We start from the raw sequence: 27,712 nt of genomic DNA, 5'->3' as shown, positions 1-27,712 counted from the left end.
GCTCCACACTGTCAGCGCAGAGCCCGACACTGGGCTCACTCTCACGAACCGTGGAATCGTGACCTGAGCAGAAACCAAGAGTCAGATGCTTAACCAGCTGAGCCCCTCCAAGTGCCCCCCAGCTGATTTCTGAACAGAAGACAGGGCAGGGCTGTGAGGGTTCCTGGAAACCAAACTTCTTCCTCAAGGCGTGAAGAGAGAAGAGAGCAGGGGAGCTGGATGGAAGAGGGAGGGGGCTGTGAAGAGAGGTGTCAGGGAGCAGGGGTGGGGTTGAGGGTGAGGTTATGGAAGCAGTAATGCTTTTCCTGAGGCCAGAACCTCGTGTGAGACACAGAGCACCCCCACACCCCTAAAGTCACAGGGCTTTGGCAACAGCTCCAGCTCCCTTCTGGGGTTCCCATAAACTACCCAATGTAGTCGTCCAACACGCAAACCACACCTTCCAGAGATAGTCCCTCCTGCCCCAGAAATGGCCCCAAATTCTTTGTGAGTCCCAGCATAGGAATTTCTGGATGGGAAAATGTAATGACTGTAAATTTATGGAAAGTGGAATAAGAATAGAAACTGCTAGATTATTTTCAAGGAAACATAACTTTCTTTATCACACTGTACAATCCTTCCCCAGTGGGGACAGGTCAATTTAAAGTGGCGGCAGCTATTAAGGCGTGACGCACACACCCGGGTTCTCTTGGCCTTGTGAATGACACACTCCCAGGGAGCCTTGGTTGGGTCTCACGTGAGAGCTACATAGGAGCTAATCTTCTGCTTGGACGGAGGGCACCTAATGCCTGGCAAAGAGCATGACAGCAGGGGGCATGCAGATTTGGGTCCAAGTTCCCTGCCTGGTCCCAGATAGGTGACTCTAGGCAAACACCTCTCTGAGCCTCAGTTTAGCCACCTTAAATTTTTTTTTTTTTAACGTTTATTTATTTTGGGGACAGAGAGAGACAGAGCATGAACGGGGGAGGGGCAGAGAGAGAGGGAGACAGAATCGGAAGCAGGCTCCAGGCTCTGAGCCATCAGCCCAGAGCCCGAGATCGTGACCTGAGCTGAAGTCGGACGCTTAACCGACTGAGCCACCCAGGCGCCCCAGTTTAGCCACCTTAAAAGTGGGCATTATAATACCCACCTGGTTGGGCCATAGGGGCGACTGAATGAAAAACATATTAGAAACTCACAAGTTGGGGCATCTGGGTGGCTCAGTCATTTAAGCATCCCACTTCAGCTCAGGTCATGATCTCACAGTTTGTGGGTTCAAGCCCCGCATCAGGCTCTGTGCTGACAGCTCAGACCCTGGAGCCTGCTTCGGATTCTGTGTCTCCCCCTCTCTCTGCCCCTTCCCTGTTTGCTCTCTGTCTCTCAAAAATAAATAAACATTAAAAAAAAAAAAAAAAAAGAAACTCACATGTTAATACCCAGCCCATGGAGGTGTTCAGGAAGCAGTGTCCTTGTCATACTCAGTGCAGGTGTCATCACACACTGCTGTGTTTCTGCAATGACATCCTTTGGGGGAACCAGTAAGCCCAAAGAACTATAGATGCTCTATGTCCTGGGACTGGAAATTGGCCAACAGAGCAAACGCGATGCAAGGGAAAACATTCCGCACTTGGGGGCTTGAACAACAAGTTCTGTGGTCTTTCTTAGATCAACGGGATAGTGAAGAATGATGAAAAGAATTTTTGACACTCAGCTTCAGAGTCAGCAAACAGCACTGGACTGAACCTCTCAAGGACACACTTTGGTCCCATCTCTGTTGTATCTGAGCAAAGCCTGCCCAAAGCTGCTGGGAGTGTCTGTTTCAGGATCTTTAATTATTCCAGTCCCATCTGCACCATTTCTGTAAGCTCCCCCCTGCTTTAAACTGCTTTTTCTTATTGAAATAAATATGTTCGGAAATGAAACTTCCATTGCTAATTGCTACCACAAAAGGAAAACCAGTCTCCCGTGCTGTGAGATGGTTATTGTTAAAATAATACACAATGAAAGCTACATAATACAGCAGAGTTCCAGCCAAACCCTTTGCTGGAAAGCACTGAACCTGAGGTCTGTACCGTTTGCAAAAAGGGAGATGAACACATATTAAAGAGGTGTCAATGATACAGTAAGACCAAACTGAGACTGATCTCTTGGACCAGCTGGAAGGATTGTAAGAGATTTGAAGACAGGCTTTTTTTTTTTTTTTTTTTAAATGTTTTCATTTATTTTTGAGACAGAGAGAGACAGAGAGAGAGAGAGAAGAGAGCACGCGCACACAAGCGGGGAGGGGCAGAGAGAGACAGAGGGAGACACAGAATCTGAAGCAGGCTCCAGTCTCTGAGCTGTCAGCACAGAGCCTGACTCGGGGTTCAAACCCACAAGCCATGAGATCGTGACCTGAGCTGAAGCTGGACGCTCAACCGACTGAGCCACCCAGGCCCCCCAAAAGGCTTTTAAAAAAAGTTTATTTGGGGCGCCTGGGTGGCGCAGTCGGTTAAGCGTCCGACTTCAGCCAGGTCACGATCTCGCGGTCCGTGGGTTCGAGCCCCGCGTCAGCCTCTGGGCTAATGGCTCAGAGCCTGGAGCCTGTTTCCGATTCTGTGTCTCCCTCTCTCTCTGCCCCTCCCCCGTTCATGCTCTGTCTCTCTCTGTCCCAAAAATAAATAAACGTTGAAAAAAAAATTTTTAAAAAAGTTTATTTATTTTGAGAGAGAGAGAGAGAGAGAGAGAGAGCATGAGTCGGAGAGGGGCAGACAGACAGAAAGGGAGAGACAATCTCAAGCAGGCTCCTCACTGTCAGTACAGAGCCCAACGTGGGATTTGATCTCATGAACCGTAAGATCATGACCTGAGCAGAAACCAAGAGTCAGACGCTCAACTGACTGAGCCACCCCAGTGCCCCTGAAGAAAGGCTTTTTTATGTGGAGTTCTGTCCTTTGATATTGAATGAATGCTCTTGTGCCCTCGCTCTGAGACACTGCCCTGGCAGAAATGTGCCATGGCCTGAGGAATGTGTAAACGGATGCTCTTAGATTCTCCTTCATCCCACATCTCCTTGCCACCTCTCCACGGACTCCATTTCCCTCCTCCACAGCCCTTCTCCCCGCTTCTGCGCCTCGACCCAAATGACTTGGTCCTTCATCCTTGTCTGCCTCCAACACCTGTGTGCAGAACACATTTCTTCCTGCAGCTACCACTGGACCCTCTACTTTGAGCACCCCCAACTTCCCCCTGCCTCTCCAAGTCTGATTGCTCCCCACTCTGCTCCTGGGGTCATCTACTCCGAGCTGGACCCTTGTCCCCTTGGGGAACCACAGCCACCTCAAAGACTGGTGTTTTCACCTGTGTGCATTCACCCCTATGCACTAGCTCTATTGCCCCCTTCCATGGATGAGAAAAGTGAGGTCCCTCAGTGCCACGCAGGCTCCTATTCCGACTCCTGCCTTCCCTCCAGGGGTCCTCCCACCACCTCACTCTGGAACTGTCTCTGCAAACCACAAGCTGAAACAACATAGGGAACCACAGGCAGTGCCTAGGAAATACAGAGTGGGAGATAAAAAGAGTTTGGATTTTACGCAAAGGCTTCCCTCTTCCTCCCCTAGGGATGTGGGGCCATTAGCAAGGGAACCTCCTGGGTCCAGCTTCCTCTAGGTGACCTAATGTAGGTGTTGCAGGGACATGGAGGTGGAAAGCACTTGAGGTGCCCCCATCTCCACCTAAGAGCCAGCTGGCTCAGGACAAGTTTTCAGAGACATGCCTGGGGGCTGTTAGGTTGAGACACCAGTCACACTTCTACCCAGAGTCCAAGGCAATGGAGGGGGCCTGAGTTTGGAGCCAGATGGATAAGGGTTTGAATCCCAGCTTTGCCATGGACCACCCCCCCCCCCCCCCCACCCAAGGGCCGCTTGAGGGCCAGGAAGAGGAAGGATAGGAGCCTCCATGATGGGGTCCAGCCTGGAGGTAATCCCGTGGGGCGGAGGGCAGGTGCTGCTGAACCTCGGGCCCACTATGCTTCTGAGTGGGACACACAGGGCTCACCTCCGGGGCTGACCCAGAACCCAGGCTAAGCCACCACTAACCTTGCATGGGACGGGGGTCTCTGGGGCCTGCCCAGAAGCCAGTCTCCCTTCTGTCGCCATCAGCACCTCAATGTCGCTTGGGAGACCCAGCCCTCCCCACTCTCATTTCAGTGGATTTGCTGGGTCTGGACCCCTCTCACCGGCCCTGGCTTCCAGCATGTGACTTTGGCCTGGTCCATCAGGCCCACTGACCCTGTTTTTCTGACTGTAGTGATTGGCACAGAGATGGATATGCCACCACGGAGGCTCAGTCATGAGACTTTTGCTGGGAGCGGTAAGACGGAGAGGCTCTCTTTGGTCGAGCTACAAGAAAAGAGTGAAGCGAGAGCCTGGAATGCCTCACTTCCGGAAGCTGGAGCCAGCAAGGAGGAGAGCAGACCCAAGCACTCCTGACATCACCGGATGAGCCCCGGGATCCATCCTGCCAAAGCCAAATCAATGTTCTACCCTTTCTTTCTTTTCTGGCTTAAGCCAGTTTGAGTTAGGTTTCTTGTGACAGGCTACAAGACACATCCTTTACAGGTGCAAAGGGCTTTTGGGGGGACTAAGCATCAGTCCACCATCTGTCGTTACAGTTTATCACGGTTTTGTTAAAATTTTAATTCCGTCCTCTGATACAGTTACTATCACCCTCTGTAAGGTGATCCCTGGACGCGTTTTATGGTGTCAAGTTGTTAAAAACAATCAACAGGGTACCCCAATAGGGTAGGCCTCAGTATAGAAGCCACAGTCCAAAAGAAGGAAGCTACCTCCTGGCTGGCTGACAGTGGCTCATTCATTCATTCATTCATTCATTCAGTGTTTACTGAGTCCTACTTTGGGCCATTGTTCTGAGTCATTGTTCACTGCTGTGACTATTAACCAATCAGCCACACTCCCAGCCCGACTCTAGTCCAAATGGCTCCTTCTCAGACGAAAAACCTGGACATTCTGTCCACCTATCTGGAGTCCAGATGCACTGGGATTAAACAAGCCTGTCCCGCAGTCACATGGGAGCCCTGCTTCATGGATGGCTTGTTCCTGGGGGGCCCCTGATGCTCACTGTTCGCTGGTCACAGAGCTCATGGGACCTCTGCGTCCTCATCTGCTCTAGACAGTTGGCCCCACCTCCCTGTCTGGCTCACCTGCCTGGAGTTTCTAGAATCCATCCTTCTGAAAATGGGGACAGTTCTGATGGTGTATCCTATCCTCTGCTCTTCCGGAAAGACACAGCCATATTTCTCCGGTCACATTAGCAAGTTCTTTCCACCCTCTGGGCACGGCACGTGGGGATCTAAAGACTCAGTTCAGGCAGTGGGGTTCATCAAACGCTTTCTTTCGCACCTGCTTTGGGACAGAGAATCCTCCAAGCTCCCCCCACCCCATTTAGTCCACATCCCTCTGCAATGCTGTCCATCAGCATCAGAGCTGGTGACACTGACCCCAAGACATCTTCTGTTCCCCACCTTCTGTCCCTACTAATCCTCTGCCTGCTAATCCTATGTCTGGAGTCCCCAGCCACATGTCTGGTTCTTCTTTCTTCTGCTTGTGCCAAACAGGCTTCTAAAAGCCCAGTGTGTGTTCTTCTGCACATTTCTGCCATCCCTGGGCCTGCCTTCTGGGCCACATCCCAGCTCCCATCCCTCCCATCTACACACACACACACCCTTTCTGAGTCTGAGGAGTGTGTTCCAAATGCAAGCCTGCCAGCCCCCACCCCTCGAGACAGGCCTCTGCTTTTCCTTCGAACACCCTGACATCTGCTTTCCTAATTTTCAAGATATGAGTCTTTTGGTTTGTGGGATGGTGGCTGCAGGTCCCCGGGACAGTGAGCTAAGGATGGGGTGGGCCTGCAATGGGTGGAGGAGGTAAAACTTTGCCCCTGAAATGTAGGGGCCTGGTCATCTGGTGGTGCTGGGGCTCATGCCCATTCCTCACAGGCTCTGTCTCCTTGGTCCTGCCCTGCCCATGTCTAATGCCAAAGGACACCAGATTACGGTTCTAGAATGGGGGGTGGTAGCATGAGGAAGGCCGTTGAGAATCATCTGATCCAACAGTGATACCTTTAATTAAAAAAAAAATTTTTTTTAATTTAATGTTTACTTATTTTTGAAAGAGAAAGAGAGAGAGAGCCAGAGTGGGGTAGGAGCAGAGAGACAGGGAGAGAGAGGATCAGAAGCAGGCTCTGAGCCATCAGCAAAGAGCCCAATGCGGGGCTTGAACTCACGACACCTGTGAGATCATGACCTGAGCTGAAGTCAGATGCTTACCCAACTGAGCCACCCAGGTGCCCCAGCTGTACCTTTAATTAGCAGAATCACCTGAACGGCTTTTCCTGTCCCCACCCCAGAGACTGAGACATGGGGTTTGGGGCGGGCCTTGGGCACCCGGGTCTATGAAAAGCATGCTATGCCCTATGACTGCTGATGAGCCCCCTGGGAGCCCCCTCACCTGTTGGCATAAGGCATCGACTGCTACGATTCCAGGTTAAGCTCACAGAGCTGCCTAGGACTCAGGCTCCTGCATGCCCAGCCCAGTATTCCCATACCCTCGTGCTGACTGCAGGTCTGGAAGCCCAGGCCGGGGGCCTTACTTCCACAACCCTCGTAAAGACAGTCCGGGCAAACTGAACAGCGGGGACCATCCAGTCAGGCCAATAAACAGCCGCACAAACAGATAAATCAATGAAGCCATAAACCACAGGGGATCATAACAATCTCTTTACAATTCCTCTTTGGGGGTGGGCTTTGCCAATGTTGTTTTGTGTTATTTTCTTTTTTAAATAAGCAAAATTGTTTTCTTGGGATGCTGTCCAAGAACATTAGATAAATAACTGTAATCCAGCTGCTCGTGGGAGACCCTGTCCGGGCAGACAGTGTGGGAGAGTGAGGCTGCGCTTTGATGTGCAGGGTGGGGGCACCCTGGGGCCACCGAGGCCTTTGTGAAAGCCCCAGGCTCTCCTATCCCTGGCTTCATTCCCAACTGGCCCCCTCCGCCTCCTCCCTGCCACTCTCACACGTGCGGGATGTGACCAGGAGCTTCCCTCCCCCTGCCCGAAGCTTCCTGTGTCTCCTATTCTCCCCCTTGGAAAGCCACTCCCGGACAAGCCTGGCTGGGTCATCACCTTTCACACCTCCCCTCCCCCACAAAGAAGCCCTCCCTGACCCCACATGGGGGCCCCAACAAGCCAGGCTCCTCTGGGATCTGCTTCTTCCCTTCCTGTCTCCCTGCCACACTGGGGGTCGTCCAGGGTAGAACCTGGGTCCTCTCTGGAGGGGTCGAGTGAGGCAGGAAGGACAGTCAGGGCAGTGAGGGCTTTGGAGGCACATGCACGGGGTTCAAACGCCACTCATGCTCTCACTAGCTGGGTCACTACCTACAGCCCGTGATAGGATCCTCTTGGTGACAGACACTATCTGCTGCCATGAGGCCTCCCTGCTTGGTACGACCCTCTGTGAGAGCGGGTATCCCATCTGTTAAAGCTCTGTCTCCCCTACCAGCCTGTGAGTCTGTGCAGCAGGGCTGGGGCTGATTCCTCTTTTTCCAGCCTCAGCCGGGCCCAGCAGGTGGCCCAGGAGCTCTGCCATCTGCAGACTCTGCTCGCTGTCCCTGCCTGCGGCTGGGGTTCCTCCCACGTCCCACAGTGGGGCATCGCGACCTCTGTCCTCCAGGCTGTTAGTCACCTTTACTCTGAGCTCCTGTTAATTCAGCCCCACCTGGCTGCTGGGGTCCACTTTCCCAAATCTCTTCTACCCCTCCTGCCATCTCCTGAGCTGATCCCAATGTGCCCCTGTCTTCTTCCTGCACTTTCCTTTACAGTCTCTTCGGCACAGGCCCCCCCCATCCTCCAGACCATTTCCCACCCTGCCCCTGAGAGAGCACTTTCCTCCGTCCGTCTTCAAACACCTGTCACTGTCCTAGAACAAGCTCCCGTGTCTCTCTGTCAGATCCCCAACCCACTCCGGCTTCATCTAGAAGCTGCTAGATGGGTCCACAGTGCCCAGCTCTGGACCCATGACACAGCCACATGGAGCTTGCTCAAACTCCTGGGAAGCCATTCCCTCTTGCTTGCTTTGGGTGCTTGTCAATGTCATGTCTAACCATGTAGACGTGGAGCAGATGTCATTCCATCCACAAAGGCTCTTCTGAGTCCCTCTTACCCGGAGGGAGTGGGGGGTCCTGGCCTCCTCCACAGCCTCAGTGACTTGTTTTGGGGTGGGCACCTGATAAGTGTTTGTCGAAACTGAGTATCGTACAGTAGGCATCTCAGACCCCTCTCTGAATGGTTTTTGGTCTGAACGTTAAGTAGTCCATGTGCTATCAGACAAAATTCAGTTGTGGTCAGGTCAAGATGTTTTCTATGGCCAAATTATTCTCTGATGGTATTGCTGGAATATAAATCAGCGCTATCTCGATCTGCTTGAAAGGACCGATGGCATTCACTCCAAGTTGTGTGATGATGTCCAGATGTGGGCTGCTGCGCTGAGGCACATTTTCTATAATTAAGCTGACAGGAGCCCCACGTCTGACGGGGGCGTTCGGCCATGGGAGGGTCGCCTCTCTCTGTGTGCCCCGTTTCTCCTCGGCAGCAAGGAGGGAGCACCAGCTGGCTTCCCAGCGAGTTCACACACAAGGGGGAATGATGCCCATTTCTCTGATGCAGGCTGTATTCTGAAATCAAGTATCCTGCATATTTATATACAGCGCAGAGTCCCCTGTAAACTGGGTGAGGTCCCTGTGGGCTGGAGCAGCTGGCCTTGCCACAAAGCTGAACGGAGGAGGAGACCCAGAGGTGGATATTAGATCCCACTGTATAGGCTGGGAGCCCAGAAGTGTCAGGGAGGTTGGGGTTCAAACGCAAGGTCAGGCAGGCTCCTGGAGGCTCGTCTTATTCTACTGGCAAACAAAGGTAGGTTGCCATCCTATGACTGTGTCTTTTCTTTCTAGTGCACCAGCCAAATGTGCCCTCTTCCCACTTTGGGGACTTCTTGCTTCTCAGCGAAGAAACCGTCCTGGGGCACCAGAAGGTAAGAATATAGTTGCACACTGGTCCAGGCTTCCTGGGGGTACCTCCACTACCCTCCGGGTGAGTACTATAGCTCGACTGAGTGCAGAGGGACGAGATCCAGGTGCTGTCCCTGAGAAGCTCTCAGTCAGGCCAGGTGGGGGGCCATGCACCAGAAGAAATGCCCTAAGGGAGGTGCCACAATGTGCTACGGAAATTCATGGGTCAGGGGCATACGTTTTTGCATATAAGGGATCAGGAAAGGTTTTTTTAAAGTTTATTTTTGAGAGAGAGAGAGAGAGAGAGAGAGAGAGCGAGCACGTGCAGGGGAGGGGCAGAGAGAGAGAGTGAGGGAGACAATCCCAAGTAGGCTCTGAGCTATCAGCACAGAGCCCAATAACAGGGCTCAAACTCACAAACCATGAGATCATGACCTGAGCCAAAATTAAGTCAGATGCTTAACTGACTGAACCACCCAGGTGCCCCAGGAAAGGTTTTATCAGGGAGGCAGTATTTGAACAGGGCCTTAAGGGTGAGAAAAGCTTAGGCAAGTCTGAGATAGAGGACAGTCTGAGACAAGATATGGAAACAAGTAAGCCTGGATCGACTCCTTTTTGTCTAGAACTTTCCATGTGTGAAAAGCATGGGAATAAAGTTCACATGGCCAAGACAGCCGGTTAAAGAGGGGGAATCCCGTGGACTGGGCAGAGAGGATCTACTGTGGATTTGTGCAGGGAAGCACTAGGACCAAACGGGGTTGCCAGAAGGCATATATTTTTTTTTAATTTTTAAAAAATGTTTTATTTGTTTTTGAGAGAGAGAGCCAGAGTGCGAGCAGGGGAAGGGCAGAGAGAGAGAGGGAGACACAGAATCCGAAGCAGGCTCCAGGCTCTGAGCTGTCGGCACAGAGTCTGATGTGGGGCTTGAACTCATGTACCATGAGATCATGACCTGAGCCGAAGTCAGTGGCTTCACTGACTGAGCCACCCAGGTGCCCCCAGAAGCCATATTCTTCCAGAGCAGTGCCACCTGCGAGCTTCACAGTGACGTTTCTCCAGGACACCCTGGTACATTTGGTATCACTCCAAGCCGAGTATGGCTGTTTATTTGGACACACAGCACTTCTCATTGTTCCCAGGCTGTAAGACCATAACCATGCCTTTCCCCTGATGTGGCCTTGTCTGCTAACTGGTTCCTGCTGGCAGACAAAAGCATCCCCAGCACAAAAAGCTGCTTCTCGCTGCAGCAGACCCTGACCGGTGCAACCTGAGAGAAGACAGAGTGGTAACATGGATTGTACAGGGGTATGGGCCGGAGGATGAAATGAGGAACTGCTCACGTGCATGTGACCTTCAAGGTTTAAAAGGTTCCCTCGAGGGGCGCCTGGGTGGCCCAGTCGGTTAAACGTCCGACTTCAGCCAGGTCACGATCTCCCGGTCCGTGAGTTCGAGCCCCGCGTCAGGCTCTGGGCTGATGGCTCAGAGCCTGGAGCCTGTTTCCGATTCTGTGTCTCCCTCTCTCTCTGCCCCTCCCCCGTTCATGCTCTGTCTCTCTCTGTCCCAAAAATAAATAAACGTTGAAAAAAAAAATCTTAAAAAAAAAAAATGTCCCCTCGCATCCACCTTCCCAACAAAGTCATTGGTGAGGACGTGGGCTGTGTTTGTCAGGCACCCTTTGCGCCTTGGGGGGTTGGCTGAATCCACTAAGGGGACAGCGCCAGCCATGTGAACCCATCCTGGCAGGGTTCAGAGAAACTGCCTTGGCAGAGAAGTCCTGTCCAGGGGCAAGAGAATAGCAGGTCTAGGGGTCTTTGGCACCCTGGCCTCTGGAGAGAGGAAACCCTCCCCCCAATCCTTTCATCCTTGTGTGGACACCCTGATCCCCGGTTTCACTTCTTGGGCAACTGGACACTAGGGAGGAAGTGCCCTGGGCTAGGGTGATGCCCTTCTGGAAACTGGGAGGGCCACCCCCATTGCAGATCAGAAGAGAAACTCATCTCAATTTCTTTTCTACTGTCCAGAAAAGCTTTCAGACAAATTACAAGAACATATTTAGTTCAATGGGGTAGAATGAAAACGTGGGGCAAAAACAAGAGGCAAAAAATAAATGACTCCGTCGGGATGCAAGACATGAGGTCCCATGCCCTTTCTAGATGTGGGTCCCAAATGTATACAGTCAAGTTGACATGCAAATGCAACCATGGAAACCATTCGCAGCACATGGAGGATAAAAACCAGCAAGCACCTCAGGAGAAGCACAGCCAACCCAGAACCACACTGATGCAAAGCATCCCTACAAGCAGGATCCTAAGTGACATCCCTTAAACGCACTGCCCTGGAGAGATGGCCAGAGCCACAGGAACCACGAAAGGTAAGGAGGAACATCTGCTCAAAAGACCTGCTACAAGGGGCGCCTGGGTGGCTCAGTCGGTTCAGCGTCCGACTTCGGCTCAGGTCATGATCTCACAGTTCATGGGTTCAAGCCCTGCACCGGGCTCTGTGCTGACAGCTCGGAGCCTGGGACCTGCTTCAGATTCTATGTCTCCCTCTCTCTCTGCTGCTTCCCTGTTTGTGCTCTCTCTCTCTCTCTCTCAAAAGTAAACATTAAAAAAGACACGGTGCAGGAATGTAAAGAACCCAGCTGCTGACCTGAAGAACCTGAGTGTACTTTTTTCTCCTTGTGCTTAAAATGTCAGAGGAAAGGGGCACCTGGGTGGCTTAATCGGCTAAGCACCCACCTTTTTTTTTTTTTAAGTTTATTTATTTGAGAGATAGAATGAGCAGGGAGGAGCAGATAGAGAGAGACAGAGAGAGAGAGAGAGAGAGAGAGAGAGAGAGAATCCCAAGCAGGTTCTGAGCTGTCAGCTCAGAGTCTGATGTGGGGCTTGATGCCACAAGCGGTGAGATCATGACCTGAGCCCAAACCAAGAGTTGGACGCTTAACTGACTGAGTCACCCAGGAGCTCCTGAGCATCTGACTCTTGATTTTGGCTCTGGTCATGGTCCCAGGGTTGTGGGATCAGAGCCCCACGCTGGGCTCTGCACTGAGAGTGGATCCTGCTTGGGATTCTCTCTCTCTCTTTCTTTCTCTCTCTGCTCCTCTCCCCTGCTTGCACATGCATGCTATCTCTCTAAAAAAATAAGTTAAAATAAATAAAATAAAATGGTACTTAAAAAAAAGTGTCAGAGGAAAGGCTCTGTGCAGATTTAAAGAAAAGTCAGAACCTGGGCACCTGGCTGGCTCAGTCAGTTAAGTGGCCAACTTCAGCTCAGATCATGATCTCACGGCCCGTGAGTTCGAGCCCCACATCAGGCTCTGTGCTGACAGCTCAGAGCCTGGAGCCTGCTTTGGATTCTGTGTCTCCCTCTCTCTCTGCCCCTCCCCTGCTCACACTCTGTGTGTGTGTCTCTCTCTCTCAAAAATAAACATTAAAAGACATTTTTTTTAAAGAGAAGTCAGAACCTGACCCTCCCATCACAAGTATCTGTGCTTCTTCATCCTATGTGGGCCCAAGCGGTGTCACTGGACAGCAGCCCCTAGACCACAATAGGTGTCAGGATCCCTGGTTTGCAGGCCAAGAGGGGCAAAATGATAGGCTCACGTTCACACAACTGATCCAATTTCCTCTAATATCTTCCTCTGAAGGGATGCCGCAGCAAGGTGGACAGCTGAAAGAAAAGTCAGCGGCGAGGTAGTGTGTTTTGCTCCACGGGTGATTGCTCCGATGGGTGTCCAGGGGCCCAACTCCAGCTCAAAGTCCTTACTCCCCTTAGCTGAGCTATCTGACCTCTGGCTGGCCAGGCTGTACTGGGCAGCCAGGGCCCAAGCCTCCTTCTGGGGCACAGTGCTGACAGTCCCTGGCACTTGTGAGCCCCCAGCTCTCCCACCCCGTGTGCCTTGAGACGAAGAGCCCCGATTCCGTGGTCCCCTCCTGAATGGTAGGTTTCCTACTGACTTGGAAATGGGCTTTCTCTCTTCTCATCTTCGGGCCCCCATCTCCCTACTGGTCCTCTCTACACAAAGCCAGCGCCCACCCCACCTCACTGCACACTGCAGGAGGGGGTTCCATCGCACCCAACTGTGAATCTGAGAGTGGAAATGTTTCCAAGCATTAATCTTCTAGCTATCGCAACCAGAGTTAAACCCTTCGGATTCAGCTTGGGCTCTAAAAAGAACTATGGCTCTGAAGGTTCTAGTAGGTTGGTTAAGAAGGATTTTAGGGGCACCTGGGTGGCTCAGTCGATTAAGCGTCCGACTTTGGCTCAGGTCATGATCTCTCAGTCTGTGAGTTCAAGACCTGCATTGGGCTCTCTGCTGTCAGCGCCGAGCCTGCTTTGGGTCCTCTGTCTCCCTCTCTCTCTGCATCTCCCCTGATTGCTTTCTCTCTCTCTCTCTCTCTCTCTCTCAAAAATAAACAAACAAACAAAAAAAAAAGACAGAGAAGGATTTTAGGAAAAAAAAAAAAACAAACCTGACCAACCCTACACTAGGAAACCCAGTATCATTTTTTTAGATTAGAGGTTGCACAGGGATAGCCATGGACCAGAGGTGATCCACAGACATGTTTTGTCTGGCCTGCAGAGTGTTTTTAAAACAAGTGAATTAGTGGCCCAGAGTTAAAAATCAGGCGATTATACACACAGCCCTGGATTTCTGTTCCTCTCTGAGAAGTAAAGGGATCGGCAGGGCAGAGGCTAATGGTCTGGGGGTGGGGGCCAGCTCAGGAGGGTAAAGGTGGGCATGAGAGCTGGGGTGGGCCTTAGCCAGCGTCAGGGGGCACCGGGAGATGGGGTTGCTCGCCGAGAAGTGTGGCTGAACGTTCCTTGCTCCGAATGCAGACCTGGCTTGGCTGGGAGCCCTGGCATGATTTATAGGCTTGGCAGGAGAGCCATTTCCTCGTGCCTGTTTCTCATTAAAGCTTTTAGGCAAAGGGCTTCGTTGCGGATTCTGGAGCCGGGGTTAGCCCTGGCCTTATTAAACAGAAATATCCAGCCAAGAGGAAATGAAGGAGGAAGGGCAAATGATGCCGAAGGGTAAAAGGGGGGACCAAAAACCAGAGTAAAATACTGGGGGGGGGGCGGGCTGGGGGGTTGGTGGGGAGATGGGATGGAAAGGGGCAAGAAGTAACAGTTTCAGATTCCTCAGGAAGACTGATGAGAACATGGGAGCAAGGAATCAGCATCCCCCACCCCCTGCCACCCTGGCAAAACCTCTGATGTGGGTTTGGGCACTGGGGCTGCTACCCACCAGCTGGCTCTATACCCTTGAGCCCCTGGTGGATTTGGTGCCTCTCCTAGCCTTGGTGTCCTCAGCTGTAAAATGGGCACAGCAACAGTAGTAATAAGACAGAGTTGTTGAGGGGACAAGAGGAAGGCATGATGTGGAAGACCACCAGCACGTGGGGGACAGGTGGCTTCTCAGAGGCGGAGGCTCCCGTTCTGCCCTCGGTCAGCAGAACCAGATCTGCTGTTCCCATCATGGCTGCCACCTGCTGAGTCTGGGGAGACCAAGCTGGAGGAAGCCTGTTGGTGGGCACGGTCGCCCCAAATGCCTTTCACCTTGTACCTGTTGAGCAGTGAGAGCCAAAAGCACCACGTGGGGTCAAAGAGGAACAGCCAGCTTAACCTTCCAGCGCACCTGAGGAGCATGCACACTTGGGCAGGGGCACGGCAGGGCTGGGGGCTGACGCACTGCTCAGGCTGGGGCAAATCCTCTCCTCCTCGCCCACACTCACCCCAGGGAGTGCATCGGCGTGGGAGGTGAGTGGAACGTACGTATGGAGGAGTTTGCATAGGTTATATGCGTGTCCATGTGCCAGGAGGTGTTCAAATAGCGTTTTCACTTGGTTTTAATCAAGTGGACCCTGGAGGGCATAATTCTCAGCACCTACTGGCTTCTATTCAGAAATGAAATATTCGATTGCAAATTACCATGCTGAAGCAGATAACAGAATGGTTAAGTACTTTAGCGGAGGAGGTGGTAAGAGCAGGCTGTTTCCATTAGGATCACCTGAGCCAGACCTCTGCTCCGCCCAGCCTCGGCATGCTCTTCCACCCCGGCAGTGTCCTTCCATCCACCTGACCCCTCGACACAATGCTCCTCCTCACCCTTCTGGGCCCAGTTTGGCTGTTGCCTCCCCCTTCTTCCTTGACACCCCCGAGTTCCCACGGTCTTTCCACACACGGCCGGCGGAGCTCCGGTTCATGGGCGTGTCTCCCACCCTGTAAGGTTTTTGAGCATGGACAAAATCGTGGGCTCAGGAACTAGACCGCCTGGGTTTGCATCACACCTCTGCCGCCTGTGACATCTCCGTGCCTCAGTTTGCTCCTCTACAAAGTGAGGAGGAGAGTGGCACCTACCTCGAAGACCTGTTGTGAGGACCGGATGAATGAATGCACGGGAAAGTGTTGACCGTGTCTGCCCTCAGCAAGCCCTGAAAACCTGGGAACTGAAACCACAATGGGCTACCACCTCACACCCATGGGCTGGTTAGAACCACAAAGTCAGATAACAGCAAGTGCTGGCGGGAGGGGCACTGGGGGGCTCAGTCAGTTAAGCAGCCGACTCTTGGTTCCAGCTCAGGTCATGATCTCACGGTTCATCAGTTTGAGCCCCGAATGGGGCTCTGCACTGACAGTGGGGAATCTGCTTGGGATTCTCTCTCTCACTCTCTCTCTGCCCCTCCCCCCCTTTCAAAATAAATAAATAAACATTAAAAAAAAAAAAAACCCAGCAAGTGCTGGCGGCTTGTGGAGAAATCAGAAACGTGCATCCACTGCTGGCTGGATCCTAAGATGGTCCAGCCACTCTGGGAAACAGTCTGGCAGGTCCCCAAACCACGAAATACAGAGTTACCATGTGACCCAGCAATTCCGCTCCTAGGTTTGTGCGTGAAAGAAGTAAAAACAGTGCCACATAAGAATCTGCAGATGCATGTTCGTGATAGCATTATTCGTGAGCCTCGAACTATAGGCAAATGTCAATCAGTGGACAAATGGAGAAAGAAATGTGGTCTATCCATACAACGGAGTATCATTCAGCCATAAGAAGGAATAAAGTATTGATTCTTGCTACAGCACGGACGAAACTTGTAAATATTACGCTCAGCGAAAGACACCAGTCACAAAAGGCCACATGCTAGGGTTTCCATTCATGTTAACGTCCAGAACAGAGAAATCTCTACGGACAGAGGGTAGAGTAACAGTTGCCAAGGGCTGGGGGAAGGGGTGGGAGGTGAGGGGGTGTTGGCTAAAGATCATGGGGTTTCTTTTAGAGGTGATGAAATATTCTCAAATTGGCTGTGGTAAGGGTTGCACAATTGTGTGAATACACTAAAAACCACTGAATTGTACACTTTAACCGGGTAAATTGTATATACGGGATATGAATCATATCTCAATAAAGCTGTCTTTTAAAAAACTTGGTTGCCCCCCACAGGGGAAAAAAAAAAAGAAGAAGAAGAAGAAGGCAAGAAAGGAAAGCCTGTTAGCTGTTATGATCTGTTTCTTGGCTCCACGGGGTCCAGCCCAGAACAGGTCCTCAGTCAAGTTTGGGAAAGCAACGAGTTAAATCAAATCATCAGCACTGATTATGTGCCCACTGAATGCTTACACACAGCTCCTCATTTAGTCTTCGGAGAGCATGGAGACCTTCCCAGTGCTTGCTTCCGTATCTCACTGCCCTTAGCCAATCTGTTAGCAAATACCCCCACTATCCCGCCACCTTCCAAATGCATCCAGAATCCGACCTTTTCTCATCATCTGCACCACCCCTGTCCCCCCTCCCCTGGATTCTCCAACCCAGCTACGTGTCCCCAGCTTCCACCCTGCTCCCTACAGCCTGTCTTCAGCCCGGAGATCCTTTAGGAACCAAAGTTGGTACTTCTGTCTTTCTCCCAGAGCCCTACAATGATGTCCCTTCTCGCTCAGACAACAAAAGCCCAAGTCTGACACTGCCTCTCTTCCTGCCCCTCCCCCACCCCATCCCACTCCAGGTTATTTCTCTCCAGCCGGTTATTTCACTCCAGACGCTTGCCTAAGGGTCTTCTCCTCTTCCTGGACCCCATCTCCCCCAGGAATCCTCTTGACTCCCTGTCTTTCCTACTTTAAACCTTGGCTCAAACACCTCTTGCCAGTGGGGCTCCCAGACCTCCCCTGTCCCCCATGAAATGCGTCCACCTGCACATTCCATACCCCCAAGTGCCTTCATCTGCTTTTTCTCTTTTCCATAGTGCTTGTCATCTTATAAAATACTATGCAATTTATTTATTATAGCCTTTATTTATTGTCCGCCTCCCTGCTAAGTGCGAGCTCCGTCAGGTCAGGTCAGGGATTTTTATTGTTGTGTTGATTTATGCAGCCTCTCGTATTGGGAGGCTCAAGAAACATTTGTGGAGAACTTGGTCTTCACAACATCTCTGAGAAGGAGGCTTTATTTTTCCTTATGGAAGGGTTGTGGGATCTGCCCGAAGCCACGCACTGAGTAGATAGCAGGGATGAATGTTTATCTGTATAAAGGGGTTGCCACTGACCTCCTTCCTCTCTCCCTGCTCCGCAGTGTGGAAGGCATGTCCTGTCCACTTCCACGAGGCAAGCACATTTGGATAAACTGTGCTCAGGAAGGTAAGTTTGCAGCCAGTTGTACAGGGTCTGGAAGGAAGCTGCATGAGGCTGATATGCTGGCGCGTTTGCAGGGAGAGGTCTGAGTCAGCGGTGGGCGGTGGAGGATGACCGTGTATCAGCACAGCAGAGCCACTATTAACATAATTTGAATAAACAGTATCCTGTCATGGGCTGCCGTTTCACATCTGTCAGATTCAAACTGCCTCCCCCAAGCGAGGGATGCCTTTCCTTCCTAGACTTGCAAAGGGAGTCCCTCCTCCTTGCTTCTGGCGAGGAAGAAATGGCCCTGTGGTGTTATTTAAAACGGCAAAATTCTGGGGTGCCTGGGTGGCTCAGTTGGTTAAGCGGCTGGCTCTTGATTTTGGCTCAGGGCATGATTTCACGATTCGTGGGTTGGTTCGAGCCCCGCGTCGGGCTCTGTGTGGATGGCGCAGAGTTGGCTTGGGATTCTCTCTCTCTCTCTCTCTCTCTCTCTCTCTCTCTCTCTCTCAAAATAAATAAATAAACTTAAAAATAAATAAAGTGGCAAAATTCCGGCCCCCATCTCCAAAGGACTGTTACTCCACAGCTGCCAGAGAATGAGCCCCAAAACATCGGGCAGTCAGTCCTGACATTGGTTTAATGAAACATGCTTATGTCAAGTGACAGTGAAGCCAGAAATCCCATTGTCTTAGACTCTCCTTTACTTCACCCTGGGCCACCAGCTATCTCTGGTCCTGTGATCATAGCACCTCACTTCCCTGGGCCCCTTTCCCCACCCCACCTCATCTCCATGGTGGTCTGCATAGTTCCTGGGCACCATCTGTGGGCAGATTCCATCCTGTGCATGGTGACAGCCTTGGGGGATGTCGGGAGAGCAGACAGGCAGATAGGGAGGAACTGCATGTACCTTTGATGAGGAGGACAGAATGGGTCTGGGGACAGAGAGGGATCCTATGCATGTGGCAGAAGAAGGGCCCCTGGGATGGGGCAGAGAAGATACTGGAGAACCATGCATGGTCAGATGAGGAGGGCTTTACCTAACATCCACGATGTTAACCCTCCAAGGGGTTAGCAGATTCCACAGAGCCCTTAGAAAATGCATCGGTGCCCACCCACTCTCATCCAATTTCAGTGTATTCATGGATCCTCTGAAGTCTGCTGTCCCCACCCCCTGGCAAGTGGGTCTCTCATCGAGTAGGAATACCACCATCAGACCTGGCATTCAGAAGGGTTCAGGAGATGACAAACCAGAGGGAGAGAAAAGAGGGAAGAGGTGAGAAAAACCCACAATAATGCAAAAGTCTTGGGTCAATCCAACAAGGTCCAAATGGTAAAAACATTCCAAAGCGAGGCAGGTAACCAACACCGACCCGAGAGGGAAGAGGCAGCCGTGGAGATTGGAGAAGTCTCCCGGAAAAAGGAGAGTATGGGGAGAGAGTCCCAGCATGCAAAATCTGACAGGGTTGGGGGGAGCAGAGAGGGGGCTCGTGGGTTGCGGGTTGCACACTGGTTGGCACAGCTCCCAGAAAAGGTTTAGTGCCTCTGGGGTCAGGCTGTCCTCCTCAGTCCCCACCCCACACTCCCCCTACTGTCAGTGGTCAGAGGCAGAGAACAGAGGGCAGGGAGGTGTGTCAGACGGACATGTTTCAGCCCTCTTTGCCCAGCAGGTCTGATGTGCGGGGCCTGTATGCAGAGGCTCACAGCCTGAAACCCAAAAGCGCTTATCCTAGACCCCAAAAGCTCTAAGCAGAGAGTCTACCTCTGGCAGGATCATCTGGAGGCAAGCCCACCCTGATGTGAGGCTGTTCACAGATTTTATGCATCCCGCTTCATTTATACATTTTCCTGCAGAACCGTTAGCGTGTCTGGTTACGGGGGGCTGCCTTTTGCATACTGCCTTTCTAAAATGGAGCAATTTTGAATTCTGCACATGCCAAACCCCAAGGAACTGGAGAATATATGGTGACCTATAGCAGGGAAAGTGGGATTCAATTATTGCACCTCTCTGAGGCAGTCAGAAAACACAGCAAGATCTCCAAGACATAGCGTTCAGTTGAAAAAAACAACAACAACAAAAAAAACACGTGCTAATTTAGCCATGCAACAAAAATTTGCAAAGTATCTGATGAGTCAGGTGCTATTGTAGGCAATGGTATTAGAAATGTAAAAAAAAAAAAAAAGTCAAAATAAAACAAAATTCTCTGCTTGTGCTCACCTATGTGTATATAAATGTATAGAGAAAAGCCCGGATGGAGCCACAGGAATCTGGTAATAGTGAGAGACCCCTGGTGAGAAAGATCCTGTAGGGAGAAAGGTGGACTTTGACATTTTATTCTATATACTTTTGTATTGCTTATGTTTTTATTTTTCTAATAAGTGCTAAAGACTGTATCTTTATGTTCCTTCCAGTTTCATAGTTTGAGATCTTTTTTTAAAGTTTATTTATTTTTATTTTGAGAGAGAGAGCAAGTGTGCATGTACAGGGGGAACAGGGCAGAGAGAGGGAGAGAGAGGGAGAGAGGGAGAGAGAGGGAGAGAGGAAGAGAGAGGGAGAGGGAGAGAGAGAGAGAAAAAGAGAGAATACGACGCAGATTCTGCACTGTAAGCACAGAGTCTGAAGCGGGGCTCAGTCTCACCAACTGTGAGATCATGACCTGAGCTGAAATCAAGAGCTGGACACTTAAATGACTGAGCCACCCAGACACCCCCATACTTTGAAATCTTGACACTCAATGTGATGGGCCTTTGAGAAGTGATTAGGTCACAAGGGTGGGGCCCTCATGGTGGGATTAGTGCCCTGATAAAGGAGACCCCAGAACTCCCTTGCTCCTTCCTCCACGTGAAGACACAGAGAGAAGGCCATCTATGAACCAGGAAGCGGTGGCCCCACCAGACACCCAATCTGCTGGCGCCTTGGTCTTGGCCTTCCAGCCTTGGGAACTGTGAGGAACAGATGTCTGTCCTTTGTAAGCCACCCAGGCTACAGTATTCTGTTATAACAGCTCAAATAGTCTGAGACAGTAAGCAAGAGATCATGTATGACTCCCGTAATTAATAGAGAAAAAAGAGACAGACCTATAAAAACAAAAAAATAGGGGCCCCTGGGTAGCTCAGTTGGCTAAGCGTCTGACTCTTGATTTTGGCTCAGGTCATGATCCCATGGTTCATGAGTTCAAGCCCAAACTTGGACTCTGTGCTGCCAGAACAGAGCCTGCCTGGGATTCTCTTTGCCTCTCCCCTGCTCTTTCTCTCTCAAAATAAATAAACGAACATTAAAAAAAAAACAAGAATACAAACAAAACAAGGAAAAAGAAACCACCCATCACGTCCAACCTGTTTATTTTACAGACGGGGAAACTGAGGCTCAGGGAGCATCCCTCCCCCCCCCCCCCCCCCCCCCCGCTGCCACCAGCCTCAGGTTGGAACTGGAATCCTGTTCTACAGACTGGTCCACAAGGGCTGTTCCTGACCCCACATTGCCTCACACACAACCCCACAAATAATACCATTGATGTGAAGGTGTTTTGTGAATCTTAATGAACTATACGTGCATGCCACTCTTTAGGGGATAGAAAATTCCATATTTGGGGTGGGTTTTTTTGGCCAAAGCCTTTCTGATGCCACTGAGGAAACATGGCAAGGACGTTTGAGAGCAGGGAAAAGTGGACAGGTCATACATTAGCCAGAGTCAGAGCAGTTGAAGACCACACCCCGTAGATGGGACTGTGATCCTAGGTCACAGCTGACTTTGCTGAGGGGAGCACAGCCCGAGTACCAATGTGTGACCCAGCAGTGGGGGAGCGGATACTCTCGTGTAGCTGCGTAAAAACGTAGCATTCTTGGGTTTCCAGGGCTTGTACTATTTTTGTGTGGCTTTCTCTTTTCTGTTTGCTTTTGCGTTTCCTTCTTATTTTCTTTCTTTTCTCCAAAAGGGGAAACGACATTGCCACCCACAGCATCTGATCCTAAGTTCCAAGTTTTGATTTTGCAATTGCAGTTGATTTCATTCATTATTCATTATTTTTAATGTAACGTATTAAAAAAAATTTTTTTTTACATGGAAACATTTTTTTCCAGCAGTTTGAAAACCAGGAGTGAATGGAAAGTGACATTTGAGTCAGGCCTTAAAGGAAATGCTGGGGAGGGTGCCAGCCTTGGACATGGGGTGGGGTGGGGGTGGGGAATAGCACACAGGTCTAGGTCTTCAGCAAGTCGGGGGATGAGCCCCTGTAAGAGGGAGGAATCACCAGGACAGGACTCAAGGCTGCACATGCAGAGGTGTGGACCCCACCTGTCCCCAAATGTCCTGCTAAGTACAAATAAGTGCCTGAGGCAGGGGAGACCCTTCCAGGGCCGGGGGCAGGGGATGGGGGAGAGGCTAGTATCAGGGGGAGGCTGGGGCAGCTGTTAGGGGGAGAGGCAGGGTAGAGCACATCCAGAGAGGCTGGCTCTAAGGTGTGACTGCTATGTCACCTTACAGTCGTGATTCCTTGCTTGAAAAAAATCAGAGGCTCCAACCTCCCTGGCCTACAGTCACTGAAGTGGCCCCAGACTCTGACCCCTCCCGGCCCTTACTCATCAACTGGACCCATCTGAAGTGGCTTTTATGGAGCCCTTTCAGCTTGAAGGGGAGGACAGTAGGCTGGCAGCCAGCTCTGCTGAGCACTTAGGGGAGTGTGGAGGCTTCACGAGCCACAGTGGGGGCTACCAGCTCACCTCTTCTCCACCCTCCGCCGGGAAGGCTGAAGGGCACACAGTAGGCTCTCCTGGCTGCCTAGACAGGCACAGTGAAGACGGCGGATTAAAACCTAAAGAGGCGGGTGCCTGGGTGGCTCAGTGGGTTAAGCGTCTGACTTCAGTTCGGGTCATGATCTCGAGGTCTGTGGGTTTGAGCCCCACACCGGGCTCTGCGCTGACAGCTCGGAGCCTGGAGTCTGCTTCAGATTCTGTGACTCCCTCTCTCTCTTCCCCTCCCCACTCACACTCTGTCTCTCTCTGTCTCTCAAAAATGAATAAGTGTTAAAATTAAAAAAAACAAAAACAAACCTGGGTACGTGAAAGGGGTACCTGATTAATAATTACCCAGAAAGTCCCTTGCATGGTCCAGTAAGCACAGTGGTCATGGGTATTATGTTTCTCTGGGCCTGGCACTAACCAAAGGATGTGTAGGCCTGGATTTCTTTGATCGAACTGGCATGTTCCCTCTCCTGTGGGGAATCCAGGGGCTTCCCAAGGATAATGCAGTCCTGACCCCGAGTCTCTCCTGAGTCTGACTATGCAGAGACGCCTATTTTGGGGCGCCACATGACCCTGGAGTCTTCCTGAAGGAGCTGGTTTCAGCACAGTGCCTGTGGGGCTGAGCTTTCTAAGCTGGGAGGCTGAGGCCCAGAGAGGCTGGCTTGTCTGCCCAAGGCCACACAGCGGGCATGGGCAGAGCCACAATTCAAGATGTTTGGGGCCAGCAAGCACCCTGGCTCCTGATCAGAGGCACCCACATGGCCTAGAGGGAAAGTTGGGTTTTTAGGGTGGGAATGAAAAGAAAAAAAAAAAAAAAAAGTCAACTTCTAGGGTTTTTTGTTTGTTTCAAAATCAGTTCTTTTGAAACCTCATGCAAGTCTAGAGTTTATGCCATAACAATGGAAAGAGGTTAAAGCTAGAGACCCCGGCTACTCCTTCTTCCTCCTCAAGTGAAGGGGACTAATGGGGGACCAGGGGCATATGACCCAGAGGAGGATGGGGCCTGGGGGGGGCGGTGCATGGATACTCCACTGGTGGCCCAGCCCAGCGATAAAGTTTGGGGGGAGTGGCTGGGCCAGCTGGATGCATCCTGGGGTCCCACTGAGCCTAATGGGTGCTGTGCTCCCCACAAGGTATCAGTAAATTCTAAGCCCTCTTCACTCCCAGGAAGTGAGAAATGAGGCCTTGAACCCCAGAGAGGAGTGTTAAGGAAAAGAGAGCCTTGACCCAGGACTACAGATAGAGAAGCCCAGTGTGGCTACGGGGGCTGGGAACTGTCTCTACCGCTGGGCTCAGCTCCAGTTCCCCACCTCCTCCCAGGCCTCTCAGGCAAGAGGCCCCTGAGGGGAAAAGTCGTAATGCTGAATGTCAGTTGTGATTCAGGGCAGCCTGGAAGAAAAGTGAATCCAGCTGGCAACCAGGGACTGCAAGGGCGGGTGCGGAGGGAAGCGGGCGAGGAGGAAAGCGGGTACACACGAGGGCAGACCTGGGCGGCGAGAGTCCTCACCAGACGGCTGGCCTCAGCCTCTGGCCCGCTCCTGAAAGACAGACAGGAGACGGGAGGGTCTCCATTAAGTTTGAGTGGTTCTCAAACTTGACATGCATCCGAATTACCTGGCAGACCTGTTAACACACAGAGTGCTGCCCCCTCAACCTTCCCCCCAGTTAGGTCTGGGTGGACCTCAAAAATATGCATTTCTAATTTCTGGACACTTCCCAGGAGCTGCTGCTGCTGGTGTGGGGACCACACTTTGAGAACCACTGCTCTAAGCTGAACGCTTCACTCCAGTCCTGCCTTGCTCCTGCCCCACCTGGGTCAGACTTCAAACAAGAGCTCTGCTCTGACCCCACCTGTGTCAGGAAACACAGGACAAGGTCCTGCAGAGGGAGGGCTCGAGGCCAGCTTTTTCCTCAGCCTGGCCGCTCCCCTTCCAACTCTTCAGGCCCAAGACTCTGCCTGGGCTGTTGGCTACCTCAACCTCCAGGGACTCTGTCAGCCCCAGAAGACTGTCCCATGGTTTCCTAGGCAGGCGGACAGGGGATGACACAAGTCCCCAGTTAGCTGTCCCATGTGCCCCAGGACTTTGTGTGGAAACCTGGACCCTAACCTGGAGGCAGAACATTGCTTTTCTCCTTAAAGCCTGGGTGAGGGTGGTAGGCCACTGAACCCTCTGCTGATTTCTCGAGGAAGGATCTGGTGGGATCCTCAACAGCCCCCTGATGCTCTTCAGGGTGGAGGCTGAGGTTGGGTGGGATGATGGTTCCCAGGCTCAGGTGCCATTAGTGTGACTTAGAGGCAATATGCCATCTGTTTACATATCGGCGGCCGTGAGTAAAAGGCCTCGATGGTAGGAGACATCAGGACCAACCTCATTTCTGTATTGACTGTGGTAAGAATCTGGGCTCCACGCATCAGTCATGTGACCTTGGGCAACTTAATTCCTTTGTGCCTCAGTTTTCCTGTCTGTACAATGGAGGTCATTACAGGACCTATCTCATAGGGTTCCCTGAGCAAAAAATGAGACAATCTGAGTAACCCACTGAATGCTCACTAAACATATTATTTAAAAAATAAGCCAAGAACATGGGGAGCCTGGCTGGCTCAGTCGGAAGAACATGAGACTCTTGATCTTTGGGTCCTGAGTTCGAGCCCTGTGTGGGGTGTAGCGATTACTTAAACAAATAAAACTTAAAAAGAAAATAAGCCAAGAACAAAACCTTGCAGATGAGTGTTCACTGAGGGCGCTATTCACAACAGCCACAAAGGTCCCTTGACAGATGAATGGATAAACAAAATGTGGTCTGTCCATATTACTGAGCCATAAAAAGGAATAATGTGCTGGTTCTCTGCTACAACATGGATGAACCTCCACGACATTATGCCAAGTGAAAGGAGACAGACACAAACGGTCACATCCTGGATGGGTCCATTTGTACAAAACGTCCAGAATACGTAAAGCCACAGGGACGGAAAGCAGATTAGTGGTTGTCAGGGGCTGGGGGAGGGGGGAAAGGGGAGTTACCGCAAAAGGGTGCTGGATTTCCCTTTAGGGCAATGACAAGGTTCTGGAACTAGTTGTTGGTGATGGTTGCACAACACTGTGACTGTACTAAGTGCTACCGAATCACAGACTTTACGGTGTCCCTGGGCACATCTTCCCTCTCAAGAGAGGCTGCTCATCTCGAAAGGGCAGTGATTGTGAAATAAGGCTGACTGAGGAGGCATGTTTAAGAAATGACATGTCAGGGGCGCCTGGGTGGCTCAGTCGATTAAGCATCCGATTCTTCGTTTTGGTTCAGGTCATGATCTCACGGTTCATGAATTCAAGCCCTGACTGCATGGGGCTCCACGCCGTCAGGACAGAGCCTGCTTGGAATTCTCTCTGTCTCTGTCTCTCTCTCTGCCCCTCCCCTGCTCGTGCTCTCTCTCTGTCTCCTCTAAATAAAAGAAAATTAAAAAAAAATTAAAACAACAAAAAAAGAAATAACAGGTGTCAAAAGCGGTGTTGACCCAGTCACTGAAAACACACCAAGCCCAGGCAGCATGGCACAGCCCCCCTCACTGCCTCTACCTGGACTGCCTGTTTTCTCATAAAACAGGCTTCACGAGGTCTTGACATGAGACTGAAGCCTCAGGAAATCCCAGAGATGTTCATCCGGGTCATAAACAAGGTCACAGCTTTTCAAAGGCTGGTTTCTCCTCCCTGAGCTCCCCTGAGGCCATGGCATTATGGAGGCCACATGGACGGCTTTGAGTGAAGTCCTTCCCAGGGGCCTGTGTGACCCGAGCCAGGGAAACAGGTGGCCCATAACAGTGACCCCTCAGCTGGGCCCCTGTTTTTTTTCGTAATTAAAATTTTTTTAACGTTTATTTAAAAAAATTTTTTTTAATGTTTATTTATTTTTTTGAGAGACAGAGAGAGACAGAGTGCAAGCTGGGGAGGGGCAGAGAGAGAGGAGACATGAAATCCAAACCAGGCTCCAGGCTCTGTGCTGTCAGTACAGAGCCTGATGTGGACTTGAACTCACAAACGGGGAAATCATGACCTGAGCTGAAGTCGGATGCTCAACCGACTGAGCCACCCAGGCACCCCTAATGTTTATTTATTTTTGAGAAGAGAGGGAGAGAGGGCATGAGCAGGGAATGGGCAGAGAGAGAGGGGGACAGAGGATCCAAAGCGGGCTTGGTGCTGACGACAGAGAGCCCCATACAGGGCTCAAATTCACAAACCATGAGATCATGACCTGTGTGAACGAAAAGTCGGACACCTAACCAACTAAGTCACCCAGGTGCCCCTCAGTTGGGCACCTTCAACTCCCTTCCCTCCCCAGAGCTGATTCTATACCCACCCTGTGAGGTCGGGGTTTGCAGAAGGGGAAACCAAGGCTCAGTGGGTGGGAGGCAGGCCTGGATTCACTCTCAGGTGTTCTGATGTTGGAGCCGTTGGGACCTCTGTGATGTGCGGGTGCTTCTGAGGGGGTGCAGTGAGAACGTGCCCTGTGCCTAGACCTGGGTACCAAACTTCCTGGCACAGCCTGGGGTATGGAGTTCCCCCCAGAGAGAAATAGCCCCTAACAGAAAGCCTCATAAAATGTTAGCAAGAGGCCACTAGAGACGCTTGCATTCCTGAGGTGTGTGGGCCACACTCCCTGCCCCTATTAGAACCAAGCCTACTGGGGTCCCTCCACTCCAGATCCGGGAGCACACTCCCTGAAGCCTGAGCACTTCTGACACAGGCGGGACCCCTGGGGCAGCCCATTGGTGGCTGGACTTGTGCCCACAGCCTGGAAAACAAGTATGGGAGGCGGGTCTGAGGGTGGGGGCTCCTGGAGACCTTCACAGCAGGGGACCTGTTGCACCCATTGTCATATGGAGTGAGGGTCTCCCCATCTCCAGGAGCTCTTCCTACCCAGGAACACCATTTCCTTTCAGGGTCTTCTCCTGAGGGGGCAAGGCTGGGGGGTGGGGGACCCCTCTGCACTGCTGATGCTTCCCTCTCCTGGGGTGTGGATACTTGGTGACCAGTGAGGGGCAGGAGGTTCAGGGAGGAAAACAGACCGATGCTTTATCAGACCTCATCTGTCCACATATGCCCACATGCTTTCATGTCAACAGGCTGGAAGCAGATGTCCAAAAATGGAAATATTTGTGCTGCCTCAGTTTCCTGGCCCTTTACTCCACCCCCTACCACCCCCCAGGGGGTGTAAGCCCTGCCCGCCCTAGACTCTCGGGGCTCCAGAAGCCTTGCCCATTTCTGAGTTGGGGTGGGGGGAGATGGGCACATTCTCCCTGCTGTCCTGGGAGCAATGTGCCCCCGCTCTGGAAATGTTCA

At 51.6% G+C, this 27,712-nt stretch overlaps 1 protein-coding gene across 1 annotated transcript in view; it reads right to left on the bottom strand.

Annotated features, from left to right (window-relative positions):
* The window catches only part of COL23A1 (collagen type XXIII alpha 1 chain), a 354,760-nt gene that overhangs the window by 122,432 nt on the left and 204,616 nt on the right, over positions 1-27,712 (bottom strand). The gene's annotated exons all lie outside the window — the stretch shown is intronic.

The sequence above is a fragment of the Prionailurus viverrinus genome, chromosome A1 (genome assembly GCF_022837055.1).
Source record: "Prionailurus viverrinus isolate Anna chromosome A1, UM_Priviv_1.0, whole genome shotgun sequence".
NCBI lineage: Eukaryota > Metazoa > Chordata > Mammalia > Carnivora > Felidae > Prionailurus > Prionailurus viverrinus.
The sequence above is the reverse complement of the archived record's forward strand: the minus strand, read 5'-3'. Positions and strand labels throughout refer to the sequence as shown.